The 20,499-nt window shown below is 50.2% G+C and overlaps 1 protein-coding gene and 1 pseudogene across 1 annotated transcript in view; one reads left to right on the plus strand and one right to left on the minus strand.

Moving 5' to 3' along the window:
• LOC117095273 overlaps positions 1–4,399 on the plus strand; it is a 1,129,150-nt pseudogene extending 1,124,751 nt beyond the window's left edge.
• Positions 4,400–6,226: 1,827 nt separating this feature from the next.
• Positions 6,227–20,499, minus strand: part of LOC117095266 (SH3 domain and tetratricopeptide repeat-containing protein 1-like) — a 563,227-nt gene continuing 548,954 nt past the window's right edge. Inside the window, exon 5 of the mRNA XM_033232071.1 lies at positions 6,227–6,478. The gene's annotated coding sequence lies outside the window, so the exon portion shown is untranslated. The remainder of the gene's footprint in view (positions 6,479–20,499) is intronic.

Raw genomic sequence — 20,499 nt, forward strand, 5'->3', positions numbered from 1 at the left:
TCCCGGCCCCCTTGGAGTGGGATCTCCACAGACCCCAGGGGTCTGGGTTCCAGCCTTCCTTAGGAATGGCCCAGTGGCTTCCCTGGAGCTCTGCACCCAGCTAGAGGAGCCGGCAAGGTTCGCAGATACAACCCAGCTCCCAAGCTGGCCAGGCCCCACCCTCAAGAACTCAGTCTCAACCAGGGAGGCTGACACATGAGCGGGCAATGGTGGCCTCTGGGTAAAGGGGGATTGTAGTCAGGGGGACCCTCCTGGAGGAGGTGACACCAAACTGACAGTCAAGTGTCATTTAACAAAGAAAACAGTGTCGGGAGAAGGACATTTTGGAGGACGGCATCATCCTCACATTGAATCCACGTTGCAAGATCCAACCCAAATCCCGGTGCCTCCTCTAGGAAGCCTGCCCAGGGTGCCAGCCTGCACTGAGCAACTCCTTCCTGGAGTTCCGAGACACCTGGAATCTTCACATCACCCAGGAAGGGTGGGGTGGGACCGGTGTCTTACCATCGGGTTCACAGACAAGGGAACCGCAGCTAACGGCAGGTGCAGTGGGGCGGGGCCCCAGCCAGCCAGGCTGAGATCTTGCTGGGTCAGGTCTGTCTCGAGGGGAGGTGCTGTGCTCTCTCTGCCCCTAGCCCTGCAGGGGTGGAGAGCTGGGACTAGCAGACTCAGACCTGGGGTGTCTCCACCCCTCTGCCCAGCAGGCACCTGCCCCTCCTCAGCATCGCACTGGCACTGCATCAGTACTCCTTATGGGCTGAGGGGCCAGGGCGCTCCAGTCCAGGGACCCAGATCTTGGCCTTAGAACAACGTGAGGAGCTGGAGCAGCCCTAAGACCCCGCCCCGTATCCCTCACCACAGGCCTGGGGCTGCCCAGGAGGCCCCCGCCCAGTGCTGGCGACACCTGGTGGTCAGAAGCGGTCTCTGTGGCCTCCCAAGTCCCAGCCAGACAGGGAGGTGCCAGGTATCAGGCTCAGAGGGACGCTGCTCACTGCTCAGGGGCTCGCCTGGGACCAAGGGACAGGCCTCCCAGAAGTGGCCCTTTATCTCTCTTGGTCAAGCCTGCCGCCCACTCCGCCTGCCCAGGAGGAAGGAAAAGGCCACGTAGTACCTGAGAGGCCAAAGTCCATGGTTGGGGTCGAGGGGCAGAGGCCTCCTTCACCTCCTTCTCGTGCACAGCCCTCTGGGCCTCATCGTGACGGTGCTGTCAGCCCAGGCCAGCTTCCCACAGGGAGGCCCCCTCGGAATTCCCCAAGGGCGGCTGTCTTTCCAAGGCCACACCCTCCTCCTTGTATAGGAGGCTCTGGACCGGGGCCCAGAGGAGTGGGAGAGAAAGCTGGGCTGGATGGGGCCTGGAAGGCTGGCGGAGAGGCAGGGGTAAATGGGCATCCTTGCTGATTGCCTCTAAAATGGGGTCCCCTTTAGTCTCCACGTGAGAGTGAGCCCTGGAATAGGGTGGATTAGGTGTGTCCTGGCTCAGCCTGCCACTCACTAGCTGCTGCACACACTACAGGCACATGGAAATGCACACGCAAATGCACAGAGACACAGGCACACGCACATACAGGCGCGCACACACAGGCACAGGTGCACACACAACCACATACACAGGTACACACGCACAGGCACGCACACACACACACGCACAGGCACACAAACACGCACACGCAGAGACATGCTTTGGCGGGCTCCTTCCTGTGTAGTTGGGAAGCCCCCACCCCTTCAGGAAGCCTTTGCCTCCCACCCCCTGCTGAGTCAGGGGCCTCCTGGGCTCCGCACAGGCTTCTGGGCTTCCCTCTGCCACAGCCCGGGCCACCTTTGTGGTCAGTGTTCAGTCCCAGGTCCCTCAGACTGGGAGCAAGGACGTTAGGCTCAGCCATGCACACAGCACAGAGTCCAGTGTTTGGCTGGGCCGGGGGGCACTGGATGAGCAGCGGCGGTGATTCAGGGTCTTCTCACGCCCCTGCTCCATATGTGGGGCGGGGCAGTGAGGGAATGGACTTCTGCATCTTGGACTTTGTCCTTGGCCCTGGGAGCCATCTTGAGATGGTAAAGAGGGACAGGCCAAGCCTGGGTCTTAGAGAGGTCCCTTGGGTCACCCCCATGTGGAGGAGGCGCCTGGGGAGAAGCCGGGGGGGAGATGGGAGGGTCAAGGTGGAGGTCTGGGAGGCAGCATCCCAACCCAAGGATGGTGAGTTTGAGCCAAAGATGCATTGAAAATGGGAGTGGATGTCTGGGGAGTCACACTCCGTCAATGTTTCAGGGAACATTGCCAGGGAGAACACCTGTGAGACGGTTTTGTACCTGGCCTAGCCCGTGGAGGGCCTGGAAATGGTCAGCATGGACAGGGGCCAGAGGGGAGCCTGGGTCACTCAACACTGTGCCCCTGCTGTGGCTTGGAGCCACGGGTCCTGCATGGAACTCTCAGAGCAGGCAGGATCTGCCCTGACCTCAGCCCATGGGGAAAGCAGCCACTGCCTGCAGAGAGGGTGGGACTGGGGCAAGAGGCTTGGGGTGAGTAGAGCATAGGATAGTCAGGAAGGCTTCCAGAGGTTTCAGGGTTGTCCCCACCTCCTGCAGCTGAGACCACAGCAGTGTCACAGGCTTCGGGGCTCATGGGGTGAGCCAGCATTGGCTGGACATGTGGAATGACCTGGAGATGGGAGCAGCCTCTGGGAAGACAGGCTCCGAGTCCCCCTTTTGCTGAGCATGGCCTGTCCCCTTCAGGAACGGTTTGATGTAGCTGGGTACTACCAGCTGGCACTGGCAGCCTCCGTGGACCTGGGCAACAAGAAGGGCACAGCTGAAGACCTACACGCGGCCGGCCACCATCTCCCACAACTTCCTCCTGGACCGCGAGAAGTCGCTCTTCTTCTACCAGAAGGCCAGGACCTTCGCCACAGTGCTCAATGTCTGCAGGGTCAACCTGCCTCCTCTGCCACTCTGCGGGTGGGCCCCCTGGTTGGCCCCAGCCACCCTCACTGAGGACAGCATCCGACGGAGTGGGTTTTGTGCAAGGAGGATGGTCTGCTGCCTCTCCTGGTGTCTCCCGTGGCTCATTTTCTGGGAAACGGAGGCATGAAAGCAGGGCTCAAATAGCAATAAATTTTTTTTGCAATAACATACTGAATTCCCCAGGGCATCCTTCCCTGTGTGCTTCCTGGGCGGGGTCTAGGTGCCAGCTCCTTCCCTGGTGGCAGCCCTCTGATCTTGGGGATGAGAAGGACCCTGAGTCCAACAGACCTGGGCCAGGTCACCATGAGCCTCGGTTTCCTCGGCGGCCAGAGGGGAGATGGTGGTAGAACTCCCTGGGCAGCTCCCTGCTCAGAGCTTTTGCTGTAGGTCTCGTGCTGCCCTTGCCTTTATCTTTCAGGCCACTGTGCCTGCATGTAGAGGCTGCTAGTGCCCCTGTTCGCCATTGAAGAAACAGAGGCACAGAGAGGTTAGGTGTCTCGCCCACCGTCACACAGCAGGTAGGGGTGGAGACACAGAGCCTAGTACACTGACCACCACACCACCCTGCCAGCTTGCTGCCAGGAAGGTGTCCCCCATTAGGACCCAAGGTCAGCTCCTGGACCTCTCTTGTGGTGTCAGGAGAGCCGCAGGCCAGTGAAGGTGGCCCCGGGGATCCCTCACTCAGTGTCCTCTGCTCCCAGACTTGGTTGGGCCGAGCCTGGCCAGTCCCACCTCTGGCCACCGGTCAGCCCTGCAGGAAGTGAGATGCAGGTATCTCCGCCTGTGTAGACGCTGCTACCCAGTATTGAAAGCCTTGTCTGGCCTGCCCCCTATGCCGTCCCCACAGGCCCCCTCCCCTTCCGGCCCCTGGCCCTCATCCCAGTCCCTGGAATCCCAGCTTTTCCTTCTTGGAATCTCTTGGCCCTAGGGAACACAGCTCACACGGTCTCTTTGCCAGTTTACGGCAAGGAAACCGAGATTCAGAGACTGTGGGTGTCCCACGTGATTCTCACATACACTGCACTCTCCCAGGCCCCTCTTTTAAACACTTTAAATGAGGTGACTTTCACATCGCATGCAATTAACTATTTCAACGCGAATAATGTGGTGGCATTTTTGCACTCACAGTCCTGTGCAACCACTCACGCCATGTAGTTTCAAAACGTGTTCATCTCCCCAGAAGAAACCTGCCATCCTCACTAAGCTGTTACCCCTCCTTGGTATCCCCCAAGCCCCTCGTTTAATGGAAGAGGAAACTGAGGCCCGGAGAGAGACTTGCCAGTGGGTGGAGCTCTGATAATAAGGAATCAGGCACCCATCTGCTGCTTCAGTCCTGGGTTGGTTTTCCACCCAGCAGATGTGACAGAGCCAGGAGGTTCTGGGACCCCATGCTTGCAGCCAGAGCCCTGCCCCGACCTTCCCCACCAGGGGGCAGCAGAGAGCTTTCCAGAAGCGGCCGCGGAGCTGGCGGGAAGTAGCGGGTCAGAGCTGCAGACAAACCTCACATGGACCCCAGATCGCTGTCTCTGTGGGTTGGGCTTGGGAATTGGAGAGGAGGCCGCATCATTGGAAACGTGAAGACAGCACGGCCTGGCTGGAGGAGCGGGAAGCGCCATCACGTTTACTGAGGACACAGATCTCCTGCCCACTGGGACGGGCATGCAGCCACTCTTCTCGGGATGGGGTCCGCAGGTCCGGGTTACTCTTGGCCCCCGACCTGCCTCAGAGTCCGGGGGGCTTTGGAACTCTGCCTCCCCATCTCCACCCACCCTGGCTGCTGCCATGAGGGGACTGGATCCTGGGATCCTGTTCCTCTTGGGCAGCAGAGACTGGGGGACCAGAGGAGATGATGGGTCTTCAAGCCCCACATTCAAACCCCAGCCCACCACGCACAGTCTGGGTGTTCAGGTCAGGGAGTTGATGTCTCTGAGCCCCAGTTTTGTCACCACTAAAATGAGGCCGACGTACTGGGGCAGAGTGCCAGCCTCAGGGCTCACAAAGGCCTGTTTCCTACTGACAATACCTCTTACTCCTAGGAACAGCTCCAACAACCACACACTAGGGAACACTCAACCCAGGCCAACTTGTCAGAGGCACGGGAGCCAGAGCGACTCCATCTTGAATGGAGGCTGGGTAAAGGGAGGCTGAGACCTGCTGGGCCGCCTTCCCAGGAGGCTAGGCATTCTTAGTCACAGGATGAGATAGGAGGTCGGCACAAGATACAGCTCATAAAGACCTTGCTGATAAAGCAGGTTGCAGTAAAGCAGCCGGGCAAAGCCTACCAAACCCAAGATGGCCACGAGAGTGACCTGTGATTGTCCTCACGGCTCATTATGTGCTAATTATAATGCATTAGCTGTTACAAGACACTCCCACCAGCGCCAAGACAGTTTACAGATGCCATGGTAACATCTGGAGGTTCCCTACATGGTCTCAGGAGGGAGGGCAGAAATTCTCAGTTCTGGGAATTGCCCACCCCTTTCCTGGAACACTCATGAATAGTCCAACCCTTGTTTAGCATATGATCAAGAAATAACCATGAAAATGGGCAACCAGCAGCCTTTGGGGCCACTCTGCCTATGGAGCAGCCATTCTTTTTTTTTTTTTTTTTTTTTTTTGAGATGGAGTCTCGCTCTGTTGGCCGAACTGGAATGCAGTGGTGTGATCTTGGCTCACTACAACCTCCATCTCCTGGGTTCAAGCGATTCTCCTGCCTCAGCCTCCCTAGTAGCTGGGATTACAGGCACATGCCACCACGCCCAGTTAATTTTTTGTATTTTAGTGGCGACAGGGTTTTGCCATGTTGGACCAGGCTGGTCTCGAACTTCTCACCTCAGGTGATCCACCTGCCTCGGCATCCCAAAGTTATAGGATTACAGGAGTGAGCCACTGTGCCCGGCCAGAGTAGCCATTCCTTTATTCCTTTTCTTTCCTAATAAACTTGCTTTCACTTTATGGACTCGCCCCGAATTCTTTCTTCTGTGAGATCCAAGAAACCTCTCTTAGGGTCTGGATCGGAACCCCTTTCCAGTAACAAACTTGCTTAACCTCTCAGACCCTTCCTCCTTCATCTGTAACCAAAGACAAAGCCTCCCCCGAGGTTCCAAAACTGTGGAGAGAACGCATGGGAAACGAGGGGCACAGAGTTGGTGTGCAGAACCAGTATCACAGACTGGGTGTCAAGCCACTGTCATGTTGGAAGTAATATCATGCTCTCCCCACAAGTTATGAGGAACAATATCACAGGGGGGTGTGTACCTTCTCCAGTAGTGGGAGTAGTATCATCATCTCTTCCTTTAGATGACAGGAACGATGTCACAGGTTGGGTGTACATCCCGTGTGTTTTTGGAAGCAATGTCATTCTCTCTTCTTCTAGGTTTTACGACTCATATCACAGGTGGGGTGTACACCCCTTGTTATATTGGATGGAGTCTCATCCTCTTTCAACTTGTATCTTTAGAACAATATCCCATGGGGGCTGTCCATCCCTTCAATATTGGTACTAAGACCATCTTCTCCTTTCCTGGATATAAGAAACAGTATCACAGGAGGGTGTACACCCCTTGCAATGTTGGTAGTAATGTCACCACTCCCCTGTGTTTATTAAGGACAAAATCCCAGTGTGGCTGTACGGTTCCTACTTTATCAGAAGTAGTATCATCCATTCACCCCCTGGATATCAGGAACCATATCACTGAAGAGGTGTCCACCCCCTTCGATACTGTCAGCCATGTCATTTTCTTCCCGCCTGGATATTAGGAACGATACCCCGGGGTTGGGGGTGGTGTACACCCACTGCGATCTCGAAAGTAAAACCAGCCTCTTTCCCGCTGGATATTAGGAACTATATCACAGGTGTGTGTGCACTTCTGGAATAATGGGAGTACTCTCAGCCTCCACCCTGCTGCATATTAGGAACAATATGCAGGGGGCAGGGTAGTTACACTCTTGTGATATTTAGAGCAATATTCTTCTCTTTCCTCTATACAGTAGGAACTACATCACAGAGGTCTGTACACCTTCTGTGATATTGGGATTAATGTTGTCTTCTCCCCCACAGAATGTCAAAACCAGTATCACAGAAGGGTGTACACCCCCTGCGATATGGCCAGTAATATCATCGTCTCTACCTTTGGATAATAGGAACAACATCACAGAGGGTGTGAACACTCCCCTGCAATATTGAGCATAATGTTATCCTCTCTTCCCCTGGATATGAGAAACGATATCCCTGGTAGAGGGAGGTGGAGTACATTAAGAACAACATGACTGGGTGGGTGTACTCCCCCTCTGATATTGGGAATAGTATCATCCTCTCTTCCCTAGCATATTAAGAACAATATCACAGGAGTGATGTACAGCCACAGTCCCTGCGTTATTGGGAGTAATAGCGTCTTCTCCCATTCTCGATATAAGGAACAATATCCCAGGGTTTGTGTACTTCCCTTGCGATATTGGGCATATAGTCATCGTCTCCCAATGTGGATATTGGGCGTAGTGTCCCAGGGGGGTGTACACCTTCTTTGATATTGGGAGTAATATCATCCTCTCCCCTCAGGATCATAGGCAAAATATCGAAGGAGTTTCACAACTCGTGCGATATGGGCAGTAATATCATCCTCTCCCCACCTGGATGTTAAGAACTACATCACAGGCGGCTGTACACTTCTTGCCATATTGGGAGTCCTATCATCCTCTCGCATCTTGGATATTAAGAAAAATATTACAAAGGAGGTGTACACCGGCTGAGATATTGAGAGTAATATTATGCTCTCCCCTTCGGGATATTAGGAACAATATCGCAGGAGGTGTGTACAACCCCTGCGATATTGGGAGAAATATCATTCTCTCCCCTTGAATATGAGAAACAGTATCACAGGAGGATGTACCCCTCCCCGTGATACTGGGAGTCATATCATGTTATTCGGAACAATAGCACAGTGGGTGTGTAAAACCCCTGCGATATTACCACTAGTATTATCTTCTCCATCCCAGGATATAAGGAACAATATCACAAGGGGGTGTACACCCCTGCGATATTGGGGGTAATATCTTCCTCTCCCCAGCTGGATGTTAGGGAAAATATCACAGTGGAGGTCCACGCCCCTGGCGATACTGAGAGTAATATCATCCTCTCGCACCCTGGATAGAAGGAACAAGATGATCGAAGGTAAGTACACACACTGCGGTAGTTTCAATAATGTCATCCTCTAACCCTGGCTATTAGGAATAACATCACAGAGGAGAGTACACTTTCCGCGATATTGGGAGTAATATCTTCTCCCCGCCGGATATCAGGAACAAGTATATTATTAATATTAATAAATATAATAAAAATTAATAGTAACCACCGATATTAATAATGACAATGAAGATACTAAATATACACACTGGTTAAAAATGATAACGATTAGTATTAATATTAACACTATTAACAATAAAATAATGATATCAACAATTAATGTTACTAAGATCAATACTGAGGGATGCTGGCAATAAAATAATGTTAAGAATATTGATAAATGACATTAATATTAAAAATTAATTTTTGGCATCCATCATTATATATATAAAATGATTATTAATGGTAAAATATAAATTGATATTATTGATAATTATTAAAATCGATTCTTGATGTTTAATAATTAACTATATTATTATTCCCTGAGCAATACACTGAAGGTGTACACCCCTCTGTGAAAGAGGTGATTATTTCCAGAGGGTGAGACGATAATACCCACAATATCCTAAACAGGCTGTGAGTCCACCGTGACTCCCAATAGCCAAGGGGGGGAAAGGGGGTAGCTATTGGTCCCCACCTCGCGGGGGGTGCCTCACCACGGAAATCAGGCTGAAGAACATAGAGATGTTTTGCCCACATTTAAAAATCCAAGTGTGGGACTCATAGAAATAAAGCACATTATGGGTTCACTTAACTTTTCCAAATTTCTACTTGGAGAAACCTATGAAGTTCCTGTCAGTTACATCCTTAAGTTTTTCAATAATTTTTAAACGCAAAGGTCGGGCAAGACTCGTAAAGAGGTACACACATACGGCCCAGCACGGTGGCTCACGCCTATAATCCCAGCACTTTGGGAGGCCGAGGCGGGCAGACCACGAGGTCAGGAAACCGAGACTATCCTGGCTAACACGGTGAAACCCTGTCTCTACTAAAAATACAAACAATTAACCAGGCGTGGTGGCGGGCACCTGTAGTCCCGGCTACTCGGGAGGATGAGGCTGGAGAATGGCATGGACCCTGGAGGCGGAGCTTGCAGTGAGCTGAGATCACACCACCGCACTCCAGCCTGGGTGACAGAGGGAAACTGTCTCAAAAAAAAAAAAAAAAAAAAGAGGTACGCACATACATGCCACGTTCTTCTCTCAAAGAGACGGGCCGTTTTTTAAGATTCCAGATGTAAATGTGGTTGTCACCCTGCTTTTGAGAGGATGGGCTGTGTTTTAAGCGTGAACACACTTTCCTCCATGCACCAAGGATGCACCATGGGGGACAGTGCTGCCACCGCCTCCCCAGTGTCTGCTCAGGGTGGGGCAAGGGGATCTCATCTGTCTCCCGTGTACACCGTCAACAGGCCAGGTGCTCAGGAGGGGGCTTCCAGGACTTGCTGTAGGCATTCGTTAGCAGGGCAGGCAGTGCCTCGTGCTGGTGGGCATCCAGCAGTAAGGGGGTCTTGCACTTCTCTCCCTGGACCCAGCCTCAGACGGAGGGGAAAGAGACACCTGTATCGTAACTCATGTGTATTTATAGACACACAGAGACACTGCAGTGGAAGGCGCAGAACTAGAAGGAATCGTGGAAATAAGAGGGAAGACATTTGGTTACGACTGGCAGAGCCACCTCAAGCCTCAGCACTTCCTGCCGGAGCCCTCACTGACCAGACTCCTCCGGGGTCACTGCCACTGCCTTGCCCTGTCATAACAGGGCAGACAGTGACAGAGCCTCAGAACAACCTCCCACTCCTTCCTCACCAGCCCAGGGGACGAGCTGCTCATGAGTGTCCCAAAGCCTGAATGCGGGAACACAGAGGTGACTGAGCAGAAACGGGGACAGAAAGAATGGCCGCGGGTGTGCAGATATTGCGGGGCACACCAGCAGCCCTTTCCACCTTAAAGAGGATGGCCACGGGTGTGCGGATGCTCCTGCGTGACCCAGCCGTCCTTTCCACCTTAAAGGGGAATGGTCACGGGTGTGCGGATATTCCCAGGTGCCCCAGAGCCCTTTTCACCTTAAGGAGATTTTCAGTCTCATTTCAGTCTCCAAACTATTCAGTGAGGTTGGAGGAGTATCACTGTGGACCAACACTGATTGGCACCAAGTAAGGGCAGTTTTATGACCACGTCTCAACCCTGAGACAATCAGGTCTTGGCCATCTGGTCAAAGCCTTTTCTGTAACAAAGTTGGATAATGAAGCTGAACTTCGGTTTTCCAAAGCTTGTTACAGAAACCACATCTTCCTAGGTGGGGCTCCGTGGTGTCAGGTGCACACATCAGTAGCCAGCCTTGCCAAGATTCACGGCACATTACACGTTCGCCTGAGAAGGCTGCTCAATCATTGAGGGCTCTGACGAGCTCTGAAATGAATTTGCCACGTCGGCCTACACTCTACTCCCTTGTTTAGTTAAAGAAACACAAAAGACAGAATTTGTTTTGCTCAATCGCCTGCTGACCCAACTGCAGAGGTTTTAATTATAGTACTTTCACTGCATCCTAGAAAGCAAAGTCATATAGATCAACTCATTATTACCACTCCAAAGGTTTAGTAAATCTCCAGATAATCAGGCAAACATTTTAAGAAGCTACATTAAGGTTTACAATACTCAAAATGTATAACTACATCCAGGCCGGGTGCGGTGGCTCAAGCCTGTAATCCCAGCACTTTGGGAGGCTGAGACGGGCGGATCACGAGGTCAGGAGATCGAGACCATCCTGGCTAACACGGTGAAACCCCGTCTCTACTAAAAAATACAAAAAACTAGCCGGGCGAGGTGGCGGGCACCTGTAGTCCCAGCTACTCGGGAGGCTGAGACAGGAGAATGGCATAAACCCGGGAGGCGGAGCTTGCAGTGAGCTGAGATCTGGCCACTCCAGCCTGGGTGACAGAGCGAGACTCCGTCTCCAAAAAAAAAAAAAAAAAACTACATCCATGTTTCAAAGAACCACCATTCCCATTTTAGATGGCCAAATGCATATGAGAAAGAAAGCAATGTGCTGAGCGCATTTTTTTTTTTTTTGTAATCTTATGGAGAATCTGCCACTTTACAAATGGCTCTGGTTCCTGGCTCCAGATGGGTGTGGTGGGTTGTCTCACTCCATTTCAACTCCACCTGAAGCTGGGACACTAGAAATCCATTCCCAGACTCCAGGGCACCAGAATTCCCACTTCTGGAAACAGCCTGGAATGCAGACCTGTAGCAGAGAATTCTTTCCTGCCCACCCCAACCGTCCTCTGTGGAAGGCGACAGTCAACGACAAGTCCACCCCCCTAGGCGCAACCTGCACCACGAAGAACCATTTCAAGGTGGGAGGTGACTGATCAGTGGGAACAGGCAGTTTAGCTAATCACTTATAAGGCAGAGAAGGGGGGTTTGAAGGCCTGTGTCTGGCCTTGTCCTCGGTAAATGGTCATCTGCAACTCAGCCTAAGCCACATGGGTAGGGGCTTCTTGCAGTAAAAGGGGGGGGAGTTGTGGGGAGGGGGAAGGTCTTAACCATCACTGTTTTACAGGATCACAGGGCTCAGGCAATGTTCAGTATTGTCACACACCAAGATTTTTACCGTCTGAAGAAAACTACAGTCCTAAGGTGTTAGTTCTCAAAGCCCTTAAGTTCCTCCTGCTAAGATTCCCAGAGGGTCTCCACTTCTTGCACCGAACCCCAACTTGCACAGGCACTTGCGTCTTCGCAGCAAATGCAGATGAGAAGGCTGTGGCTCTGCTGCAGTAATGATGCCATGCAGCCCTAACACCACAGCAGAGCAATGGCTCTGGCCTGAATGTCCCCAAAACCCCATGCTGAAACCATCTCCGATGGGATACATTAAGAGGTGGGGCCTTTGGGAGGTCCTGCTCTCAGGACTGAGGTTGGTGTCCTTGTTGGGAGGCCTGGAGGAACCCTCCTGCTCCTCCACCACGTGAGTCCCAACAAGACACCTGCTGCCACGCAAGACCCGGTGAGATGCTGCCATCTGTGAGCCACAGGCCCTGGAACACCAGATGTGCAGGTGCCTTGACCTTGGACTGCCTTGACCTTGGACTTTCCAGCCTCCAGAGCTGTGAGCAATAAATGTCTCTTTATGAATCACCCAATCGACAGCAGCCGGACAGAGAGACAGTAATGTCACAACATGAGTCACTTTCTCAGTGGGCCAGAGGCCTCCCCATGAGCCACCACCATAAAGCAAGAACTCCCTGGAGGATGGAAAGGGGTTCACAAGGAATTCTACCCAGCACCAGGGTGTCTATCCTTTCTTGCGGGAAGATAGCTGAGCCATGGCAGGAAACTATGGGGTGGGTGGGGCTGGACAGTAATGTGTCACCTGCTCATCTAAGCCTCAGTCTCCTGCCTCTCATCATGACAGCGGGGGTAACCCCCTCACCTGAGCTGTTGGGGGAGGTAAGAGTGCTGGGTGATTAATAATTGTTAGAGCCACAGAAATTAGGCCAAGAATCCGCCCCCTAAGTCTTATAAAACCAAACCAGCCCAGGAATTCCACATCACTACTAATTTGCATGGGAAAATGCTGGATTCTCCTAAGTTCTGGCATGTCATTTGTATTAATAAAGTTTGCAGAGTTTTCATATACTAAGTATATAAAACAGGAAAATAAATCACACAATTTGGAGGCTGAAGCAGGAGAATCACTTGAGCACAGGCGGTGGAGGTTGCAGTGAGCTGAGGCCGTGCCACTGTACTCCAGTCTGGGTGACAGAATGAGACTCCACCTCAAAAAATAAAAAAAAAGATTTTGCCGCTTCATACTAGTAAAGTGGGTAGATTCTACATGCCAACTCTTATTCAAAGGTCGCCTAACACTGACTCAGGAACTCTGGCCCTGATGTGCTTGAAGTTTTAATCCTAACAGTGTTAAAGACCACTCCCCCAGGAGCTCTGAACAGGTACTTCAGGCATACGCTGAACAAGACCACATACTCTCTGACCGAAATCTAACTTCACAGACCCAAACTACAGAACCACAGAAGACACTGCTTCTGTCCAACATTGTGTTCTGCCATCGTTTGTGTCCATTATTTCCTACAAACCATCTCATTAGAATTTCGGGCACACAAAAGGCCGATACAACAGGGTTACATTTCAAAGGTTTGGAGGTGAAGAACAGATACAATGCATTAGCTTCCTATTGCTGCTGCAACAAGTTACCACAAGTGCAAACCTCCTCTCAGCCCAGGAAGTCAGGAGTCCCAGGGCTGAAGTCAAGGGGTCAGTAGCTTGTATTCCTGCCTGGAGTCTCCCAATTCTTAGAGGCCACCATGCAGCTTGACTTACAGCCCCACACCCCTCTGACCACTGCCCCAGCCTCAGCCCTGCACCCCTCCAGCCCCTGCCCCACCATCGCCCTCAGCCCCACAGGCCTCTGGCCTCTATCTCGTCCTCAGGTCTCCTCCTCTGAGGCAGACCCTTGTACTCCCTCTCATCAAGGCCCATGTGAAAACACTGGACCCACCCGGACAACCCAGGGTCCTCCCCCATCTCACTGTCCGTTACAGTCACATCTGCAAAGCCTCTTTTGCCATGTAAACTTCATTATACTAACAATCATTTAACAAGTCCATTATAATGATGTGAAAATTGGCATTCTTTTCCTCCTAATGAACAGATCAGTCACCCATGTAACCTATAAATATTTGAGTATTAAGTATACAATACTGTAGGAGACAAAGATGAGGAAGACAGTTCCTCCCTGAAAGACGACTGGACCCTAGACGGAGGGATGAACGTTCTGAACAGAATCAATGTAACTCAACATTTGAGTCGGAGAGGCCAAGCAATAACACTTTCAAAAAAGCAACCAGAAAGTATGTACCATGCCTGTAGTTCACATCTGTGCCTGGCGTCATGAGCACGAGCGTGCGGACACGCACACAGGGCCCAAGTTTAAGATCAAATATAATGAGCTTTCCAGTGTAGTATTTAACTAGATCTTATTACAAAATAGCCTCCTGATGGCAGTTTTTATCCAAAAAGTTATCTGTAATTAAGGAAATTAATTTTCCCCTAAAAGACATTTCTCTATCATCCCATATAAACTAAATGGGCATATTAAAGAAAAAAGATAAATGTTTGACTTCAGGGGTTTGCCTACGACTTGGATAAGCATGATTTTCTTCTGGACAAGCAGGCAGCAGTTGGACCAGACTGGAGGGAAGGAAGAACAAATTTCCACTCTGACCTCAGTTAGACACCAGAGTCTTCCCTGTCAGAATGTGGGTGTGGTGCTTCCCACACACCAGCCTCTGACGAAACTCAGCCCAAGGGTGTGGGAAAAGGCCGTCTACTTCTGAAAAATCTATGAAGTGCAGACACATCAAAGCTTCAGAAGACTGTAAAGGGCCAAGGAGACCACTACACCCTTGGAGTTGACAGAAAATGGTCAGCATCACACGTGCCTGAGGTCCAGGGTCAGCTCCCAGCTGCCGCGACGCTGTGAGCACAGCCCTGGCTTCCCCTCTGATGCAGAGAGCTGGTCACTCTGCCGGCAGCACTCAGAGCTCAGAACATTCTAGATGAAAGCAACGGGTTCCTTTTAAAATGGGGAACTGGGGCAGCACAACTGAAGCTCTACGACTCTCTCAACTACTGGGTTTCGGGGTAGCATTAGGAATTCGTGAGAATCCAAATCTCAATTTCATACAGACTCCAGATTCACTGCAGGTTCCAGAATTTCCTGAAACATTCTTCCAATTTATCACTCAGGATTCCCTTGCCAAAGCTAATCAAGTCTACATTCCTTACGGAAAAGCCACCATAAGCACCACCACAAATAAGATCAACTGACGCCCGCCCTTTGCACCAAACATAGAAACTGTTACTCACACAAGACTGTGCTGGAGGCAGCTCTCAGATGAAGCCGAATCCGTGACTTCATTATCCCCATTTTGGATCCAGTGTGAGGACTGTCAGCAAACCAGGGCCCCAGTGTAAAGCAGAGAACAGATCCTCTGACGCCTGCCTGAACATTTCCTTCCCACCTCTGTCTTGGATATTGAACACCCTCAGAGCTACGGAGTCACCCACATTTGCAGGTCATTTATCCAGCCACCAGGATAACACAATTATGCGATAAAAATGCCTTCTCAGGGCTTTGTCATACTCAACAAGGAAGCTCAGAAGGCCAGGTAAGCGCAAGAAAGGGGGAAGCGTCCTCCAAACAGACAAAAACCAAGGAAAACCGTGCAGAGGCTGGAGAGAGAGCAGAAACAGAGCACGTTGTAGCCTTTCAGGTCCTGCTGGCCGCAGCCCTGCGTTAGGTGGCACCATTTCCACGGATGCATCCTGCTGGGCCCATTTGAAAGGTTCTGCTGGCGAGAAACTCACCCCCACTTCCAGCTCCTGCAAGACCCGCTGCAGCCCCACTCCAACCCGGGGACCGACTGTGCAAGTCTTCCTGGAGCGACCCCTCAGAGCCTGCTCAGTGTCTGAGACTGGGAAGCACCAACGATCCAGAAAGGCACAATCCCGTTCTCCTTGTGCTGCTTTCTGGGTTCCAAGTTGTCTTAATAATGAGTCCTGCATAAACCCCGGGCTGGGGAGCCACCCAGGGCCCAGCAGCACCCAGCTCATGCGCTCCACTCACCCCACAGAGGACCACAGAGGCCCCAGCACACTCTGTCCGTGGGGCAAGACACCAGAAACAGCCACAGTTCAGGGTTCTGCCACCCGACCCGCTGCCGTAATTACCTGCTGTGATCTGAATTCTCATTGGTTGGAAAGGTGATCCCACAGCTCCGCTGCCTTCATGACCTGCTGGGATCTGAAATCGCATCGGTTGGAAAGGGGATCTCACTGCTCAAGCACTCCCTGCTGCCTCCTTGCAAACAACATAAAAAATCCAAAACCCCTCTTAAAGAACGTTTACTATAACCTCAAAACAAGACCATCTTGAGACCAAGGAAGATACACACGCACATCTGACACCTGGTGGATGTCAGTGACCGATGCCACGGCTTCCATATGGCATGTGAAGCAGGAGGCCTGTCACAGTGACTCAGGCTGGGGTCTGAATAGGGGTCTTCCAAGCAACTAGGCAACCAGGACGCACACCCCAAAACCCAAGTCCCCGCACTCATGTACCTGGAAGAAATGCTGCTTGGCCATCGACACCAGTTGTGAACCAAGACCGATCTGTGTCCTGTGGCCCTCACAATGTCCGTACACGCCTGGGCCCAGCACAGGCCCACACGGCACCCTGCTCGCCTCCAGTGGGGCTCTCTCCTGCCAAGGGGGATGGCCCTGATTTCCATTGAGATTTCCAAAGCTGTACAAAGTCGTCCTTCCTCCAGCTTGTTCAGAAGGCCTAAAGCCCTGAAGACACCAGTGAGAATTGACCTAGCCTCTTAAGGCAGCTCGAACACCTAAACACAGGAACGCTGGACCTCTCTGCCCTCGAGAGCAGCTGATAACGCACTGGGCTAAGCAGAAGGCACAGATGTCACATCCAGAAGCCAGTGGCGCTCACGTTTGCATTCCAGGAGCTGCCCATGTGAGTCCCTCCAAGGCTTCCAAGTCCCACTTGATTGTTTTCATCGTATCTCTATAACATCAGAGACATTATATCTCATGGTATCTATGAGATCATCTCTGTTTTTATGAGCACATATGCTCCCTGACTTACCGTGGGATGAAACTGTTCCAATAAACCCAGCGTAAGCTGAAAATATCCTAAATAGAAAGTGCATTTGACATAATAGTTTCAACTTACAACGGGTTCATCCAGAGGCAGCCCACCTAGGGCCAAACAATGCACTGAGTGTGACTAGTTCACACCATCACAAGGTTGAAAAACAATCACAAATGTAACCATTGTGAGCCAGAGACCAACTGTATTGGGGCTCCTGTCTTCAGAGACAACAGAAACCTCTTCTTAGACAAGAATCACAATTTATAATCCTCAAAATGTTAAACTAAAATTATTTTAACAATCTAGAGGTTCAAACAAAGCCAAAGTAGGCCCACAAGGCCGTTTGTGCCATTCACTAAGACACACGACTCTGTAATAACCCTCACCACAGCCCCTCAGGGTGGGTCCCAGAGGCGGCTGAAGCTTGTGGCTACGGACACTAACGAAACCAAAATCAGACTACGCAGGTGCAGTCAAGTCATATGACTTCACCACTAGCATATACACAAATGTTCATCAGCAAATCTGATCTTTGCTTTACCTCCCTCCCAAGACCTAAAAAGGAGTCCACCACACACACACACACCACACACACACACACACACCCCACTTTAAAAACATAATTCACACTTGCATTCAATTCTGGGCATTTGAAATAGACCTAATGGGGGATTAAACCTTTCCTCCAACCCATTGCTTAGTCTTCTTAGAGGATGAAGGATTTTGCATAACACAAGTCAGCATATAAAAGATCTTGTCTAGAAACAGACTTTCAAGTGGTCCTCATTATAGTGATTCAATATACAAAGGACCCAACACACAGCACAATGTCTATTAGAGGAATGATTAATTTGTTCCCCTAAAAATCCTAATATCTACAGAGAAAAAATACCCTATACACATTTTATCATTCTTTACCAGTATAGTCATACAAAGGAGTATCACGAAAGCACAAGAACATTTGATTTGATTCGCAGTTCTAAATTTAATATAAAATTGCTAAAACCACCAAGACAAATATGACTATGAAATATTTAACGATCTTCACCTAAATTCAAGTCACCATTCAACCACCAATACCTCTGCTCTCCTTATAGGAATTTTCCAAAAGTAAATTCTGGAATTAACAGGACACATTTTTCTGGTGATAGAAATCAGGAAGAAATTGGTTGAAGGCTGTTCCTTGGCTGTCAAACTTTTTCTCAATAATATTTTGTAAAATAAAAGCATCAAACAGATCTTTACATTAACTTACAATCTATCAAGCAATACTGGAGGAAGCTTTAAATAGCCACATTCTGTCAGGGCTGACTAACGTTAAATGAGCATCAGTCTCATGTCTTGCAGCATCCACAGTTCGTCTTCTCAAAACCACTTAAGATTTCATAATTAACTCAATTAAACAATGTAAGTCATCTCCTTGATCTTTGACATGAAGGGGTAATGTTTCCCCAAAATAGTACCTCTTTCCTTGACCTGATTTCATCTGTGGTTAGAGTATTTAACAGGATTTTTTTCTTTCTTAGAAAATAAAATATACACCTTTCCAATATGAAAAACACTAACTGATAACGCTTTTGACCTGGTTAAGCTATACCATTTTTTTTAAGTTAAAAAAAGAACCTAACTGCATCTTTAGACCTTATGTGAGGCAGTGTCCAGGGTCACTGGGACCCCCGCTTGGTCAGTGCAGCTGGGTGCCAATTAAAGACAGAAACCCAGGCGTTCACTTAAAGCTAGTGGTTCATCCTAGTGGAAGCCATGGGCACAAAGGAATGCGGCATTCCACGGAGGGCTTTGGGGATAGGCTGCTTGAGAACAACAAAATGGCTCACGTCCCCCGAGTATAAAGCCAGTGACTGCTCCCAGCTTCAATGCAGCACCATCCACAGCAGCCAAGGTCTGGAATCACCTGAGTGCCCGTCAACAGGGAACATGGCCCGAACATACACAGGAGCAATACCCCACCACACGGCAGATTGCCCTGTCATCCGCGGCAGCATGGATGGAGCTGGAGGACATTACGTGAAGCAAACGAGCCAAGCAAAGAAACAGCTCATGTTCTCACTCATAAGCAGGAGCTGAGAGCAGATCTCATGGAGGCCAAGAGTAAGTGGTCAACAGGGCCCAGCAGAGCCCACTCAGAAGCAGGATGGGCAGAGGCTGGTGACGGGCACAAACACACAGCCTAATGGGAACACGAGACCTACTGTTGATAAATCAGCAGGGGGATGGCAGTGGGTCATCTACTGTGTATTTCAAAACAGCTAGGAGAGAATAACTTGAACATTACCAGCACAAGGAAAAAAAATTATTTAAAGTGAAAGACATCCCAAGTACACAGATTTCATCAATATAAGGGTGAATCAAGGTATCACACGCACTCTGAAAATATGTACATATATTATGGATCAACAGAAACAAAAACCAATGACAGAACCATTTGTGAAGCACATGCAGGAGATGAATGGGAAGCCTGACATGGTGTGACTGTGTCCCCAACCAAATCTCATGCTGAACTGTAAAACCGTGTTGGAGGTGGGCCCTGGTGGGAGGCAATTGACTCATGGCAGTAGTTTCTAATGGTTTAGCACAATCCCCCAAGTGCTGTCCTCATGATAGTTCTCCTGAGATCTGGTTGTTTGGATGTGCATGCCACCTTCCCTTTCACTCTCTCTCCCCTTCCAGCCATGTGAAGGCATGCCGGCCTCCCCTTCACCTTCCACCCTGATTGTAAGTTTCTCCAGATGTAGAAGCCTGTACAGCCCACAGAACTGTATGCCAACTAAGCCTTTTTTTCCTTATTACCCAGCCTCAGGTAGTTCTTTATAGCAGTGGAAGAACAGTACAGTCCTCAGGACCAGCAATGTTTTCCTTCTACCCAGCAGCCAACAAGGTCCCACAGCCTAGCTGCTTTTCTGAAGCCTTTGCCAGAATGCTGTTTTGGGGATACTTTCCCCATCTCTGGCAAACCAGATGGGGCATCCTATTTCCCTCTTACCACCTTTCTCAGAGAGACCCCACCTCTGAAACGGCCTCTGCCGGGGCCTCCTTCAGCAGCAGCAAAGCTGAGTATTCCTTGCACTTCCCTTCTGAAGTAAACATCTTAAGCTTGTTTTATCCATCTTCCCAGCTCATTGAAAAAAATATCTTATGCTTTCTATTTTCCTAACACACACACACACACGAGAAGTGCCGTGAGGGCAGGGGCTCTTGTTTTCCCAGATCTGAGCCTGGCCCTCAAACACTAGCTGAATTCGTACTAACAAGATATCCAGAGACAGAAATGCAAATATCCCCACGACTTCAAATACCCTAAGGATCTAACAGGCCTAGAGGCCCGTGTAACTATGGTTTGTGCAGGGCCATTCAACCGGTGTCCAAATCCCTGTCCAAGGGAGCTCTTTAATTTCAGGACTTTTCAGACAGCTTTTTCTTTGGTTGTTCTGTTTTTTTTCTGTTAAAGGGATCTATTACAGTTACAATCAAGAATATCCCAGGCTGAGTGTGGTGGCTCATGCCTGTAATCCCAGCACTTTGGGAGGCCAAGGTGAGCGAATCACCTGAGATCAGGAGTTCAAGACCAGCCTGGACAACATGTTGAAACCCCATTTCTACTAATACAAAAATGAACCATCCGTGGTGGCAGACACTTATAATCCCAGCTA

This window comes from Trachypithecus francoisi, unplaced genomic scaffold (assembly GCF_009764315.1).
Source record: "Trachypithecus francoisi isolate TF-2019V2 unplaced genomic scaffold, Tfra_2.0 Lachesis_group13, whole genome shotgun sequence".
NCBI lineage: Eukaryota > Metazoa > Chordata > Mammalia > Primates > Cercopithecidae > Trachypithecus > Trachypithecus francoisi.